Source organism: Corythoichthys intestinalis, chromosome 4 (genome assembly GCF_030265065.1).
Source record: "Corythoichthys intestinalis isolate RoL2023-P3 chromosome 4, ASM3026506v1, whole genome shotgun sequence".
Taxonomy (NCBI): Eukaryota; Metazoa; Chordata; class Actinopteri; order Syngnathiformes; family Syngnathidae; genus Corythoichthys; species Corythoichthys intestinalis.
In genome coordinates, this window is record NC_080398.1 from 53,362,169 (window position 1) to 53,377,896 (window position 15,728).

A 15,728-nucleotide genomic window follows, 5' to 3' on the forward strand; every position below is an offset into this window, starting at 1 on the left:
GAATATGAATGTAAGCTTTGTAAAAAATATATATTTTGGATGTTTTGTTTCTGTATATTTTGTAAATACAGTGATCCCTCGCGAGAGGACTCACTCAATGAAGCCTTTCGTAAACCCAAGCATTTTTGTACTACTTCTTGTTTAAAAATAATTCGGTGGGACGTTAACATGTTTAAAACTTATCATAATTATTAAATTTGAAGTGCTTAAAAACTATTGATATATGCTAGGGCTGTCAAACGATTAAAATTTTTAATCGAGTTAATCACAGCTTAAAAATTAATTAATCGTAATTAATCACAATTCAAACCATCTCTAAAATATGCCATATTCTTTTGTAAATTATTGTTGGAATGAAAAGATAAGACACAAGACGGACATAAACATTCAACATACTGTACATAATAATAAGTACTGTATTTGTTTATTATAACAATAAATCCACAAGATGCCATTATCATTATTAACATTCTTTCTGTTAAAGGGATCTACGGATAGAAAGACTTGTAGTTCTTAAAAGATAAATGTTAGAACAAATTATAGAAATTCTATATTAAAACCCCTCTAAATGTTTTCGTTTTAATAAAATTTGTAAAATTTTCAATCAAAAATAAACTAGTAGCTTGCCATTGTTGACCTCGCCGGCGGTGACGTCACAGCCGTTCTTCCACAGTGTCTTTAACTACGTAAGATAGTGATTGAAATACACCACAAGGTGTCACTGGTGAGTTTTAAATTAAGAAATCTAGCCAAGGCAAAGTCTGAGTATGTTTATTTTGCATAGCTATTTTGATTGGGAATGCCAGTTCTCTTTGCATTGGGCGTTTTTCTTTTTGTGAACATTAATTGTTTGAGAGATAGGAACATTAATTTTATTGTGCTTTCACAAAATGATGCCGTAGTGAGTGAAATATTCTGCCCAAATGCATGATGGGAAGTTAGGCAACCATGACTGTCAGTGGTGGCTGCAAATGGTATACAGTTTGTTCCGCGTTGTGTTCAATTAAGCGTGTCAAGAAAAAGATCGTCTCCTGTCATTCTGCCCCACGTCATTCGCCACAATACTTATATTTGTTGTGAAAGAGTTGCTTAAGCTTAAGCCAATAAAAGGTGCGGTCCAACGAACACCTGTGTCCACTTGCATTTCTCTACCTTTTCGCTCTAAATGAGCTAAAACTGCATCACTGAAAACTGTTTGAGGCAACGCATGAACGGGTCATTCAGTGCATGCGTTAATTGTGTCAAATATTTTAACGTGATTAATTAGAAAAATTAATTACCGCCCGTTAACGCGTTAAATTTGACAGCCCTATAAAAAAATATACATTTTGGATGTTTTGTTTTTGTATATTTTGTAAATATAGTAATCCCTGGCGAGAGGACTCACTCAACGAAGCCTTTCATAAACCCAAGCATTTTTGTACTACTTTCTTCTTAAAAAAATAATATGGTGGGACGGTAACATGTTTAAAACTTATCATAATTATTAAAGTTGAAGTGCTAAAAAACTTTATTGATTTATACATTTTTAAATTATACCTTGGGGGAAAAAGGGAAACGTCTTAAATATATCTCTTTCCAATGCTAAATCTGAACACACAGACAAATGTGCTACTATGCGGTTTTTCACTTATTGCGGCGGGTTCTCGTCCCCATTAACCGCGAAAAACGAGGGATCACTGTATATATATTTTTTATCTTTGAATATCATGTGCAATACAGTCGGAAATTAACACAGAAAATGTTTGGCCTTTCGGTTTTCATATCCAAGATTTCCCCTTCCATCTGACTCTGTGGAGGGCTTGAAGCATTGGTATATTGGTTTGCATTCATGGTATTCTCAAATAAAAAACTCCCCGATAATAGAATAGAAATAGTCTTTATCTGTCTTTGCCAAGAGAAACAAATATTATACACTATATTATATATGATCACATAGTATACTAAATATCTTAAATATTAAGCTCTAGAGACCCAAGATTTCTTATTTTGGTTTTTATTATTTTGCAAAGCCTTTTTCCAGGGGTGGTCAAGTCTGGTCCTCGTGAGCCTCAATCCAGCCTGTTTTCCAGGTTTCCCTCCTCCAACATGCATGAATCAAAAAATAAGGGTTTGGGAGCAGGTTAAGAGTGTTTAGGAAATGAGAACACATTTTCCATTATGTTGACATCGATTTCTTCAACTTCACTGTCAGCGATTGCGTCGTCTGCTGGAGAATCTACCTCTGGCTCTGTCTGAATCGCTGATAAAAAAACGTTTAAAAATAGTTTTCCGACAAATTGCTGTCTATGGTGATTGTTTGTTCTGGTGTGTAATATACACTCCCGCTTGCGACGTCATAGCTGCTAGCAAACAATGTTTAGCCACGCTGTTGAATTGGCTGAGTTTCTTCGGAACTCCTGTGGCGTGGGCAAGTGAAACCGGTGTGGTTTTCGGAATGTGACATATTTCCCCTTTAAATGCAAAAAGATGGACTTTAAAAGTTAAACATCTACTCATTTGTGTACTATTTTGAGAATCATGGACAGACAGGCAGGAAAATTGACATAATGATGACAGATGATTCAAATTTAGGAGAATCATCTCTGTCTCATTTTTTATGAACACATGGCCTTTTTGTGTTTTTATACATATTGTGGGACTTGAAGAGCCAATTACTTATTCAGGTGGTACGTTGTGTTGGAACTGGCCCCCCCGGCCAAGCTGCACGGAAAATGGCAACAGCTGAACGAAGTTGTGCTCCGCTGCTTAACGCTTCCGAGCGCCAACCTGGAGAGCGGATATTCCGCGCGTTCACCTCTTATGTTAACCCTTTGTACTGACTCCATGTAGCAAAAGTTTGAAGAAGACTCACCGTAAGCAGGTTGAAAATTTATTCGTCGACAATGGTCAAAAAACAAGGCAAAAACAGACGGCGGAGAAAAAATGTTAAATCCAAAACAAGGTTACATAGAAAAATCTCCGAGCAGCAAAATCTGTGTTATCTCAGTGTCCAGGGTTTTTTAAGTCCGTTGTGGAGTAGGCCGGGCCAAAGGTGTGGCTGAGTGTTGTTTCGGGACCATCCCTCTGTGGCCGGTTTTGGGCGGTTAGGTTGTCCGTGGATGGGACGTGGTTGCCACAGCGACCGACGCTGGTCTTGACGTCCCAAGCGCCCGCTATCAACTTTGTTATCCGGGCTGGCTCTACTTGTTTTAGCACAAAGCGCACTACTTTTTGTCCTTGTTGTGTCCAGGAGAACCGATTGCGATAGTTGGTACGTCAATCTTGCTCGTGACGCACACATTGGGCTTCTGTGATAAGATGGCGTTGTGTATCTATTCTGCTTCTTTTCATTAAACTATGGTGTGCTATTTATTTTATATTAGGTGTGTTTAGAGTAGTTCAGTCCCACAGTAAATATGAGAAATGATACTATTCCCTGATTAATTATATTACGTGTGTTCGAGTAATGCAAACAGTTAGACGGTGCCTACGAGAAACGGTACCATTTTTCCATTTCCCCCTCATAAGCCCCATAAGGTGATTCACTTTACTGTGTTCAAGGGCATGGAGTGAAGTCTGCCTAAACTATAGTTAGATGAATGTGTTAGTCCAGGGGTGGGCAAACTATTCCACAGAGGGCCGCAGTGGGTGCGGGTTTTTGTTCATACCCATCATGAGGACAGCCTTTCACCAATCTGGTTTCTTACAAGTACAATCAGTTGATTGCAGTCAGGTGCTTCTTGTTTCCACTGAAACCTCGTTGGTTAAACTGTCTGTGCTGAATCAGTTGGAACAAAGACCAGGACCCACTGCGGCCCTCGAGGACCGGTTTGCCCACCCCTGTGTTAGACTAATGCAAACAATTATATGGTGTGTGCGAGAACGGTACCTATTCCCTTCAGTTGTCTAAAAAACAAATTGAGAAGGTATGTACTATGATTGTACACACAAGACATACCCATCAGATTTAAATAAGTTGTTTATGTGTTTATGTGTTTTTTGTTTTGTATGTTTGAAATGATGACGGGAGTCAAGACTGCGGTGTGATGTGCTTTTAATTTCTGACAAAAATCACTAAAAGAAGTAATGCTCCCATTAAACTTGGCGATAACAACGTGCACCTCCCCAACGACATCCACACAGAAAAAAGGGTGACATACCTGACAAAAGTCACAAAAAGACGCAATCTTCCCATTAAACTTGGCGATAGCAACATGACCCTATTCAAAATAAATTAAAAAAGAGATGCAATGTGATTTTTATACAAGAATGCACGCATGGACATTGCATGTTAGAACAAAACTTCCCGTAGCCAAATGGCACTTACTTCCCCATTGACATTCACACAGAAAAGAGTAGACCCAGTCCATTTTAGAATTGATTTCAAACTTTTGAACTGTTTTTAATTATATGAATGGCCAGGCTCCATGTTATTTATTGGAAATTTTAACCTTCTGTAACTCTGGCAGGACTCTTTGTTCGATCGGCCAGCTTCTTTTCCATGTTCCGAGGTCGAAATTTAAAAAGTGGGGAGCCCAATCTTTTGCGGTTGCTGCCCCCAGGCTGTGGAATAGCCTTCCCCCTGAAATCCGCACCACTATGGATCTAGGTCTTTTTAAGTCTCTGTTAAAAACACACCTTTTTAGACTCTCCTTTTACAAAGATTAGGATAGCCTGGTTTTATTTGCTTAAGGGTTTTTAATGTTTTTGGATTTTATCGGTTTTATTGTTTTAATTGCTTGACATCTTCATCGCGATGCGCTGTCTTTGTTTCATTTCTTTTTTTTTTCTTAATGTCATTGGATAATACTTTCCTGCCTTTTATTTATCTTGAGCCATGTTTTGTTGTAAAGCACTTTGAGGGCCTTTCGGGTTTTGTAAAGGGCTACATAAATAAATTCGATTTGATTGATTGATAGAACTAATAATGTACCCCCAACTTAAAGGACAAGATTTAACGTTAATAACTGACCATAGGGGAAACAACATACACACAAAAAGTAACAACTTTGAAAAAGTATTGACAGAAATAAAATAGTGAGTAAGAAAACAACCACTTTTGTGTAATTATAAAATAGAAACGTCAGATACCGCTGTTAGATAAGTACTGCGTGAAATCTATATACCAACAATGGTAAAATCATTAATAATTTGACTTGTTTCAATACTTTTACTTCAAGCGTGAGAGATAATCTTTCACAAAGTGATAAGATAAATACTCTGTATTTAATCACAGGTACCAAAAAATGGTTGTCAATGCTTGCTGCAAGGCTTACATAACAGCAGCTGACCCACGCCTTTCACGCCTGCTCTAATTGCTGCGGGCATCAAAGCGGAGGGAGATTGACAGGCACTAAGGGCGGATTAAGCGTCGGCCGATGACGACAGATTTAGGCGCGAGGGAGGAAAGTGCAGGGGTGCGCGGGGTGAGAAGGGGTCCAAAATAGTTGAGTAGGACGAAAAGTGGGGAGCGAGTTAACGAGAGGGAGAGCATTAATTGTCCGCTTTGAGCTCTCTTTTGCTGAGTGTGGCTGTCCAAGGTGCGGGCTCTCAGCCCTCCGGCAGCCCACCGTGATCTGAGCCAGCTCTCAGACTGGTGTATTCCAATGCAATTAGGCCACTCAAAGGCCTGCTTAAAGCTGTACCCACACCGCACGCACGCACACGCACGCGCACGGTTAGCAACAACCCCTATGGGTCCCCTCCATTGTCACAGGGAGGTGTATTCCGTCCCTCCTTTTGAAGGCCTGGATGAAGAGACCACCCTGGGGAGAATAAAAAAGGCAGGATTACCTCTCTTTCTGTCCCCTTTCCCTCTTACGTACCTTTCATCACTCTCTGCCTCTTTATCGTTTTCCTTTTCTCTCTTGCTTCGCTTTCACCTCTAAAGTCCATCAACTGGAGCAGGCGCAGAGATGAGCTTTGGGCAGAAGAAGAGAGAAAGCGTTTGTGGGATAGATGTCAATATGGGACTGCTTCAGCAATATCATACTCCTCCCTCATTATTTATACAGTCAAATATTTCAACACGTGTTGCTCCTTGGCTCATCCCTGTTGGCATCGTTCTCCCTTGTGTTGTATTAAGGGAACGCTCTCCGCCATCGCAGACTTTTCTTGGCTACGTTTCAGTGTCTCGTTCCCCAGAAAGCGTTTAAAACAGATTATCAACCTAACGCTACACCTCCCATAAAGCAGGAGGGAAGCTGGCACATTAACACCTGCAATACTCCTCAATGGACTCAATAGCTTAACGAAATAATCCACACAATGAGGTCTTTGATTCTTGTGGTTTGGCAAGCTACAACGACAGCACGGGAAACCTGGCACAAGCCTTGCCCTTGCATTTTTATTTATTTTTTAAAATCTTTGCATCAGATGAGCTTTTGATGTATTTTAGCTCCTGCATCAGCTGCTTTGCTTGTTCCCAGTCACAGGAATAACCTACTTGTGAAGCTCACGTAAAGGCGGAAAGGGTGGGGATCACAGGATTTCTGAAGGGTGTTAAAACAGAAGCTCGCCCTTATCCTTCCCCCATTTTCCTGCATAAGGATGCACGTAAAGGAGGAGTGTTCGTGTGTGTGTGTGTATGTGTGTGTCAGAGCTTGCAGTCCCATCGCTCATGTGCGGCTCGATTAGCCCCACGTGTGTCGTTCGTCAGACGTGGAGGCAGAGCAGATGGCAGGAGATGCATGGTGTTACCATGCTGCTGCACAATGTAACACTGCTCTAATTGAAACATCAATACAGCCCTGTCAATACACAACTGCTTCTTTACAAAACACCACTGCCCACATAGAAAAAGCTTCTTCTTCTTTTTTTTTTTTTGTTGAATTTTGAGTCAGACTTTTTTTACTTTGAAAAGTTAAAAGCCAACTCTTTATTCGAGACCAAGTAACTTGCTTCCCCATCAGTTTATTTCAGCTGTTTTGAACATCCTAATTTGAATGAAACACATCAGTTGATTTGCGTTTGAAGAGTACGGAGGTACTAAAGGATGCTTGGAGTAAAATTAAAAAGCAAACTTCCTCTGTGGTGTCTCCTTTGCGGCATATTTTTTAATGAATTGATAAAGACTTGAGGGAGTTCACATTCCTGTGATCGGTAATTTGATGTTAACGTAAATTCAGTGGAGAACAGAGAGAAATTAGGCGGCTAGAAATTAATTTGCTATTTGTCCAAACCAATGGGGAGTGACGGAGGCTCCTTAATGAAAGACTTATCCATTTCCTACTCTGTGGATCTGAATTCGCACTTCAACGAAGTGGAAAAAGACAAACATATTTGTCTCTAAACTGAGGAACCTGGAGAACAGGAGAGACCTGCTCTGGAGAGCGGAGACTATTTGTTTTTGAGGAATGATTTATGTTTGTATGTGTTCCCAGGGTGACAGAGTGATGGAGTTCTAAAACCAAGTCGGTAATCCCCCCAAAGAATCTTTGCTGACAGTAAGGCCGAACACACGAGGCCGTGGGGTTTATTCATGATCATCTGACTTGTTGCACTGTTGATTGGGCATTCATTGTATTTTAAAACCATTGTTCATTTTTTCCCTATGCACCCCTGCTCCTTCCAATACTTTTTACTTCACAGTTTGTCTTGGTGGCAGCAAAATCTTCTGCACTTCCATACCATCTGTTCTGGTGAGGCCAAGTCGTTTTATGATCTGATATTTATTTGGTTGTCACAGCACTGAGATTCTTAACAAAGAAAGGGGATTTGACATTTTAGTTTTGCACTACACTTTTGCCTGTGCCAACATCATTTACAGTTAATGAAAAAATGCAATGGGCATGAAAACCAGAGAGCTGTTATGAGCAAGGGTGTAGGTTTGGCCTCAACAATGGTAGGGACGATATAACAGCATAACCTGCATGTACACTTTTTGCTGGGGACGGGACATTACTAAGACCAAACAGATTATTGAACGGAGGTCAGGGCCTCATTTCTCACGAATATGAACCTAATTAATTGATAGGCGAAAGGATCAAAGCAAAAATAAATCTGTTAAATGCTGTTATATCGTCCCTACCAATGTTGAGACCAAACCTACGCCCTTGCTCATGATATTCTGATGTGTGATTTGATTTCACAGATTTTTTTTTTCCCATGTCAGTTCATGTTCATGTCAGTGTCCCTCTGAAGTGGACCCATTCTTGAGACTTGCACTCTGAAGCCAACGCGTTGTATACGGTAATGCACATAATGCAAACAATGATCAAATAAGGGATGGCTATCTAATGCAGGTCGGATTTTTAGTAGCACAAACATTGACGTCTTTTTACATGACTTACTTGTGCGGCTTGTGCTGGCCGAAAAAAAACTTATAATATCCCTCCTCTTCGAAGGAGGTGGAGGAGGCGGAATGTTGTATTTTTGTCAGCGGGTTGATGTGCATGTGCTTCTGCGTAGCTGGAGGAGGGGGGTCATCAGCCAATCAAATGTGTGTTTGAGGGGAAAAAAATGGACCGGGAAACTAAACAAGTGAAAAAGGATAAATGTAAGTCTGAACATAATGAAAATAACTTCACTTAATAATAGTAGGGTCTATTCTATCCTTACAACATATGGGAAGATGATCTAAATTACCCATATGACTGAACTAGGGCTGCAGCTATCGATTATTTCAGTAGTCGATTAATCGATGAACTAGTTAGTTCAAATAATCGAGTAATCGGATAAGGAACATGAAAAATTAAAATACTTGATCTGAGACTCAATTGGTATAAAAAATAAATAAGGATCTATGGACAACAAAAGAACAATTGGCTAACTTACATAGCAAAAGTCCGCTAGCTTAAATGCTATAAAACGCTAACGTTTTTTATTATTATTATTATTTTTACAATGCTCTCAACAAATGGTTCAGACACACATTCGTACAAAAAACGGTAAAATATACCTATAAACTAAATAACGAATGCATTAAAAAAGCAAAAAAGCTCAAACAAAAACTTGGCTTATGTTGGTCTTAACATGGAGCAGCTGGGTTCAGCCATGTGAAAATAGCCAAACTAGTGGGCAGTGTATCCACCTAAATCAATAAAACTAAATAATAACACTTTCAAAATTAACCATTACAATGCCAATTTAATTAATTAATTAGTCCCAATTTAATTAAACTAATACTCGAAGCAGCAATATTTAATTTGAATGATTTTTTTGTAATCCAATACTCGAGTTAATCGATTAATCATTGCAGCACTAGACTGAACTCATTATACAGTATAATTCAAAACAGGTGTCTTAAAAGTTGGTGGAGACAATTTGAGCATCCTGAAAAGTTGATAGTGTTATGTCCCTACCGTCCCTATGCAAACCTACGCCCTTGGTTATGGGTGAAATCCAAACACCTGTGAGGCTGACAAAAGATTAAATACATTTGAGCCCTCACATGGCAGCCCTTACAACTAGAGATGTCCCGGTCGCATATTTTTGCACCTGAGTCTGAGTCCCGTGTTTGAGGATCTGTCGATGCCGAGTCCCAATCCGATACAGCATTTTTTTTTTTTTTGCATAAAAGTTTTAAACATATTACTGTCCCACCGTGCTACCTCCATAATGTGAATTATTTTTAAACAAGAATAACATAAAACCCCCCCCAAAAAATGCTGGTCTTTAATAAATGCTTCAATGTGTGAGTCCATTCAAATATGCTCACGCTTCTGAGAACAGCCTCTCACTTAGGCTAGGTTCATACCGCAGATCTTAATGCACAAATTCGATTTTTTCGTGTTTTTCTAACTCGAGTGAGGCATCAACTTGACGGTCTGAACGTGACAAGTAGCATGGAAGTGGACCATTTCAAATCCGATCTGGGCAACTTTCGCATGTGGTTTAAATCCGATCTGGGCCACATTTTTCCAGAATGTGGTTGCAGTCTGAATTGTCAAATCTCCCAAATTGGAATACATGCAGCAATTATGTCAGCAAAGAGCGAGAGGCACAGACAACAGTAGCGATGGAGATGTACATTAGCGCTCGGCTTTTTGGGAAGAGACGGGCTTGACAACAGTCAAAATAAAAAGGGAGGGGGCAAGCCTGAGAATGCTCGGTTTTCTTTCAGTGTGCTAAATAAACAGTACTTTATTTCAGTATTGCTTACATGAGAGTCGGGCAAACTGACCATATGTGTGTGCAGGTATGCACGACGCACACACATGCGGTGCATGCGTTCTATAAATAGGTATAAACTTTGAATATAAGACTAACCGGGGATTATTTATGTCTGTTATTTATGTCCTCTTTTTGGAAATCAAAATATGATCACCCTAGAATGATGCAGAGCCAGCATGTGTAGTCATTTGTTTAGTAATTTCTCCAGAAATTGCAGTTTCTAGTTTGTTTTGATGTTTTGATGCTTCTGCGCATGCGGGTCAGTCTGCTCAGTGTGTGTCGCACTGCGAGTCACCCCGGTAGTACGCCAGGCACGTCTACGGTGCGACAACATTGCTGCGGCGTCAATGCAGTGGAACGCGGCCGTTAAAGTCAATCAACCAATTCACACCAGTCGCAGTGCGGCTGCGTTTTAGACGCGTCCTAGAAGCGGTTCAACGCGTCACACACAAAAAGAATGACAAAGTTTATTATTTGACGTGAGACGCGACCCTCCTGCTTCAATATTACTAGTTAGGGTCGGGCAGTCCGGAAGTCACCAGTGTAACAATATGGTGGATCATATGCAATTGTAACCCTTACTTTTCAACTCCATCAGATCTCTTGAGGCTGTGGGTAGTTCGGGTCACAGTTTACTTGTTGTTGTTGATCTACTTCTGTCATTGTTATAATGATAACCAACATGGCAGGACAGTATCAACTCTGCTTTTAATCTCGGCGCGGTGAGCACCAGTATCCCCGTGTTTAATACAAAACCCGTCCTACTGCAACAAAACAAGTAGGAACTAATATTTACATAGGAACTAAAGTTATAAAACATAAAATATAGAATATAAATTAATACTACATCACATTTGTAAAATATAAATGCGAAATGAAATAAATAATATCCCATATAATTAAGATACATTGATATTAGACAAAAAAAAAAAAAAAAACTGTTATTAAATAAAAATAATAATACACAAATCCTGTTTACACAACTAAATATGTTTCTGTGTGGCGTTTTAACTTGAGAAAATCCATTAATAAAGCTTTTAAAAACCGTTCATAAGAAAAAAAAAAAAGATTCATTGAGGCATTTCATTTGTAAAATACATGTTAAAATCTTTGTCATTGGGATTACTTTTCTCTTTGGACCAGGGCTTCCTTTTTCTTCTTTCTTTCTTTCAGAAAGCTGACCAATACGCGGGGTCTGAAAGGCAAATAGTTGTTGTATCATTATCTTTAAATACCCGCTACTCTCGCACGATCTTGCAACCCTCGCATGAACAGATTGAGCCGCTCCACGGACGCTCTTCTCGTAAAACGCGTCTCATGAAAATTGACGGCAAGTGTCACTGGTGCGTTGGCGCGCCGGCATCGCTGACGTGCCGTAGACCTGCCTGGTGTGTTGGGGTCCGTGCACATGCATAATACTTGAACGTGCTCAATGGACAGAGGCAGTCTGAACGGGCACGCCAAAAAACAGATATGACATAAAAATCGAAATTGTGCATTAAGACCTACAGTATGAACCTAGCCTTTGACAATGAGTTGCCTCAGCACATTACCGCTAGTGTGTAACAAGCTAAACAATGGTTGACAGATCTGCATCTTTGATCAAAGAAGAAGATCAAAGCTATAAACCTGTTGATCATCGTAAACTTTAACCAGCAAACTCCAGTGCACTGCTGACCAGGAAAAGCAGCAGGAGGTAGAGTGAGAGGCTGTACGAGCATGAAGCAGAAAACATACATATATTTTTAAAATTAAAAAACCCGATCCTTTTCACTCAATTACGATCCTCCGAAAATGGCACAATCGGCCCGATTTCTGATCACGATTGGATCGGGACATCCCTACTTACAACCATAAATTAGATAATGTGTTGGGCAAGAAACGAAGTAGTGTACCAAGTCAGTAACACAAAGTGTGGTATGCAAATTAATCATGCAATTGTTATTATTATAACTACTATAGATATAAATACAGGATTTTTTGAGCAATTCAAGTCCAAGTTTTTTTTTTCCTAGTGCAGTGTTAATGTTGAAATTGCATAATTTCACAATAGTGAACATTGATATGAAGTAAAACGGCAATCTCATTTTTGCTGAGTTGAGAACATTTGGGCAAACTATCTTATTGTATTTTAACTTCAGTGATGAGGGTGGTTCTTGGAGAACTGAAGGATTTTCTTTTACAGGTGGCATTTGATGTAGAAAAAAGTATTTGATGAAGGAAAACAACAGCAATTGATGGGAAAAAAAAACTTTGCAAGAGTAGACTCACAACAAAAAGCATCACCCCCTCATTCCTTTCCCTGAAATAAACCCTAGAGGTGACATTAGCACCAACCTCCAGAGAGTCTTGAAGTGTAACATTCTATTGTTTGCAAAAAAATAAAAATAAAAAATACGGAGGCTTCACCAAAGATTCAAACAACGCAACTCATTAGCAAGAAGTATAGGAAGGTCAGCATTTGCTGACAAGTACAGTGACAAGCTTAGAAATGACTATCAAAACATATACCAAAGTGAAAGAAGACTAGAGACAGAAAGAATCTGTGCATGATGTCTAATATAGCCTACAAGCTCAAATGTCCATCTTTGTTGAGGGAATGTCATGACTTTGGCTTAAATGGTATCTTGTGGGACAGACTCATTCATCTTAATTTATGTCATGACAGCAACAACATCAACGAAGATAGCAGTAGAAACAGTTTGTCTGCCAATTGAAAGAAAAACAAAACTAAATGGAGGCAGAGACCCATCATTAGGTCACAAGATTTTGGAGTTGAGAATGGTTCTGCATCCCTTAGCAATCAAACCAAGAATTCCGAATTTGAATGAGTGTACATTTACACCCCTGCTAGCTGGATGGAAGAACGGATGAAGGCAAGGACAGACTGTGTTTTTACAAACTTACAAAACAAGCGCAAACAGTTGAATCTTAAATCAATGAACTGCTGTCTCAGTTTCTGGTGAAGATTTGATCTTGGCTCAAATTTCAAGCAAGTGTTTACCATCTCACAGGAACAAGGAATCTGCTGCCAGCAGGGATTTTACTGATACTGTTTATTACAAGGCACGTGGAATTGTGAACGCTGTAAAATATAAGTCTGTACACAACACTTTCAATTATTTCTCACAGCATTCACGAAAATAGAAGCACAATAGGGAGTACAGTAAGACAAACCTATAAAAAGAAACACGCCGAAGAGATCTCCTAGGCCTGTGAAGACTGAGCATACAACATCTTACTCCTGGGTGGAGTGGGATTATTATGGCGTGTATACAGATGCTGTAATGGAACAAAACCAGGGCTGACCTATGGTGAGCAAATTTGAAAAGCAGAAGAAAGTTTTAACATTCTTGGAAAGTCAAAATGTAATTTATGCAAAAGTAAAATATAATTCATACCATGGCCATAGACTTCATAATGATATTGATGGTTCAGATTCAACCTTCTCTGCGCCATGCCTTCAAGTAGGGGGGCCATCCCACAATCCGCTTCAGTTTTTCGCAGTCGGTATTTATTTTTATTTATTTATTTATTATCCCTTCAGGCATGACACATCCAAAAAAAAAACATACAGCATTTATATGTGTTTACAATTAATTCAACCCGAAAAGAAAAGGGCTGACGGGAGAAGCCAAAGCTTATTGAAACCCGTCCCCAGTATACCATATAGGACGCAGAAAATATCAAATATCAATTTTTGACATTCAGATTTTGTAATGATTACAAGTTGTTGTTTTTAAAACATTTTTTTTTTATTATAATAACCATCCCCTCTGATTGTTCATTTTCCCAATAGTCCATTGTCGATTGTGGCAATGTGCTCGTTATGTTGATTAGATCCAGTAGATTAGTTCATAATTCAGTAATTAGTTTATTCAGTTGATTCGATCCAGAAGATAGGGAATAGCTGAGGACCGATGGTAGGCCATGTCCACCACCCTCCTTCAGCAGCGACACATGCAGCGATCCAACGCCGGATTTATGTTGAAAAAGTACGAAAGCTGTACTGCATACAAACAGGAGGAATTGTCTCAGGAGTGATTTGTTCGAGGATTTGAGGTAATTATTATATTTTTTGTTTTTTAACAAGAATTTTCAACGTAAAAAGCTCTTTGTTGTAAGGTTTGTTGTAACGTTTTTTTTTTTTGCTTTTAACCAAGAAACGAGACTGTTTAATGTCCATATCTATAAAGAATTCAGGGATTTAAGCATAATTTCACAATAATTTTTAGCGGAAACACAAAAGGCGGATATCAATGTAGAACCTTCTGTCTGTATGACCAAATGTATTGGTCAATGCAAAACAAATATCTTTTATTGCAGTCTTTTGCTGAATATGTGTGTCATTTGAAGCTCAAAGATACCCATTAAAAAATCATTTTAACAACAAAACTGGCCACAGTGTCATTAACTTGAGTTTAGTTGTCGATATTAAACTCCCGATTTCTACCAAAAACATAGAAAAAGATGTGTACCAAATACACAGAGGAGATGAATCGCTAATGTCTGCATGTGCAAGCCTGAGAGTCAAACAAGCTGTTTGACTTTGACCTCCATGTCAAACAGTAATTGACATACAGCTGACATCTGCACTCATATACGGTTGCACTCCCCTTACAATTCAGATGACATTGACTTTTCATCAACAGGAATTCCAGAAATTATACATACATTAAATAACATGTTTTTAATCATTTGGTTTGGTTTTGTTCTCCTGTTGATTTTAGCACCTTGTGCTTTCATTTCTACCTTCTTATTGATACTACATCAGATAACTGTCATGTCATTTCGTCTTTGACAAATTACATTATAATCATACATTACATTACAATAGACATACATTATGTACAGTATATATTCAATACAGGCCAAAAGTTTGGACATACCTCATTCAAGGCAAAACAAATGAAAGTCCCAAACCCATTGATATAGCAATACATGTCACTAATCAACCCTGAAAGCATACCTGTGAAGTCAAAAAACATTTTACGTGACTCCCTCTTTAAGCTCATCAAAGCAAAAAAGTAATCAAAGCAAAGTGTGGCTACTTTAAAGATACTAGAATATTATACATTTTTAGTTATTTCATGTTTTTTTTTGCTAAATACATAATTCCACATGTGTTCATTCATAGTTTTATTACCTTCATTGAGAATTTACAATGTAAATAGTCATGAAAATGAAGAAAACCCATGAAGGATAAGGTGTGTTCAGACTTTTAGCCTGTACTGTTATATATACATTATAATCCTTACATTATAATTACTTTAGCCTTTCAAGTGTGTCACGTTTGACATTTTTTAATGTCTGTAATGTGAATTATATATATCTGCGAGCAGCAGTGTAAATACTTGAACCTCTAGCTTGAACTATTTACAGTTTGATTCTGACTAAACATAATTTCAGTTCAAGATATCGTCGTCCAAGATACTGTATGAATTCCTCTGTTGCTGATTTAATGTTTCTGTAATTAACTACTGGCTATCCACAACTGAATTCTAGTTTTCCGTGATGACACACGCCATACACGTTGATGGCTAAAGTGACGCCAAAGATATCGAAAAGTTGTTTTGATTTAGTGAAATCTCTGTCGTTTTGACCAGTCACTCCAGTAAGATTGGATTAGATCG

The 15,728-nt window shown here is 38.7% G+C and overlaps 1 protein-coding gene across 2 annotated transcripts in view; it reads left to right on the plus strand.

Moving 5' to 3' along the window:
* fbxl4 (F-box and leucine-rich repeat protein 4) overlaps nt 1-9,575 on the plus strand; it is a 58,815-nt gene extending 49,240 nt beyond the window's left edge. For both annotated transcript variants that reach the window (XM_057834088.1, XM_057834089.1), the window contains one exon: nt 7,365-9,575. The gene's annotated coding sequence lies outside the window, so the exon portion shown is untranslated. The remainder of the gene's footprint in view (nt 1-7,364) is intronic.
* The last annotated feature ends 6,153 nt before the right edge of the window (nt 9,576-15,728 follow it).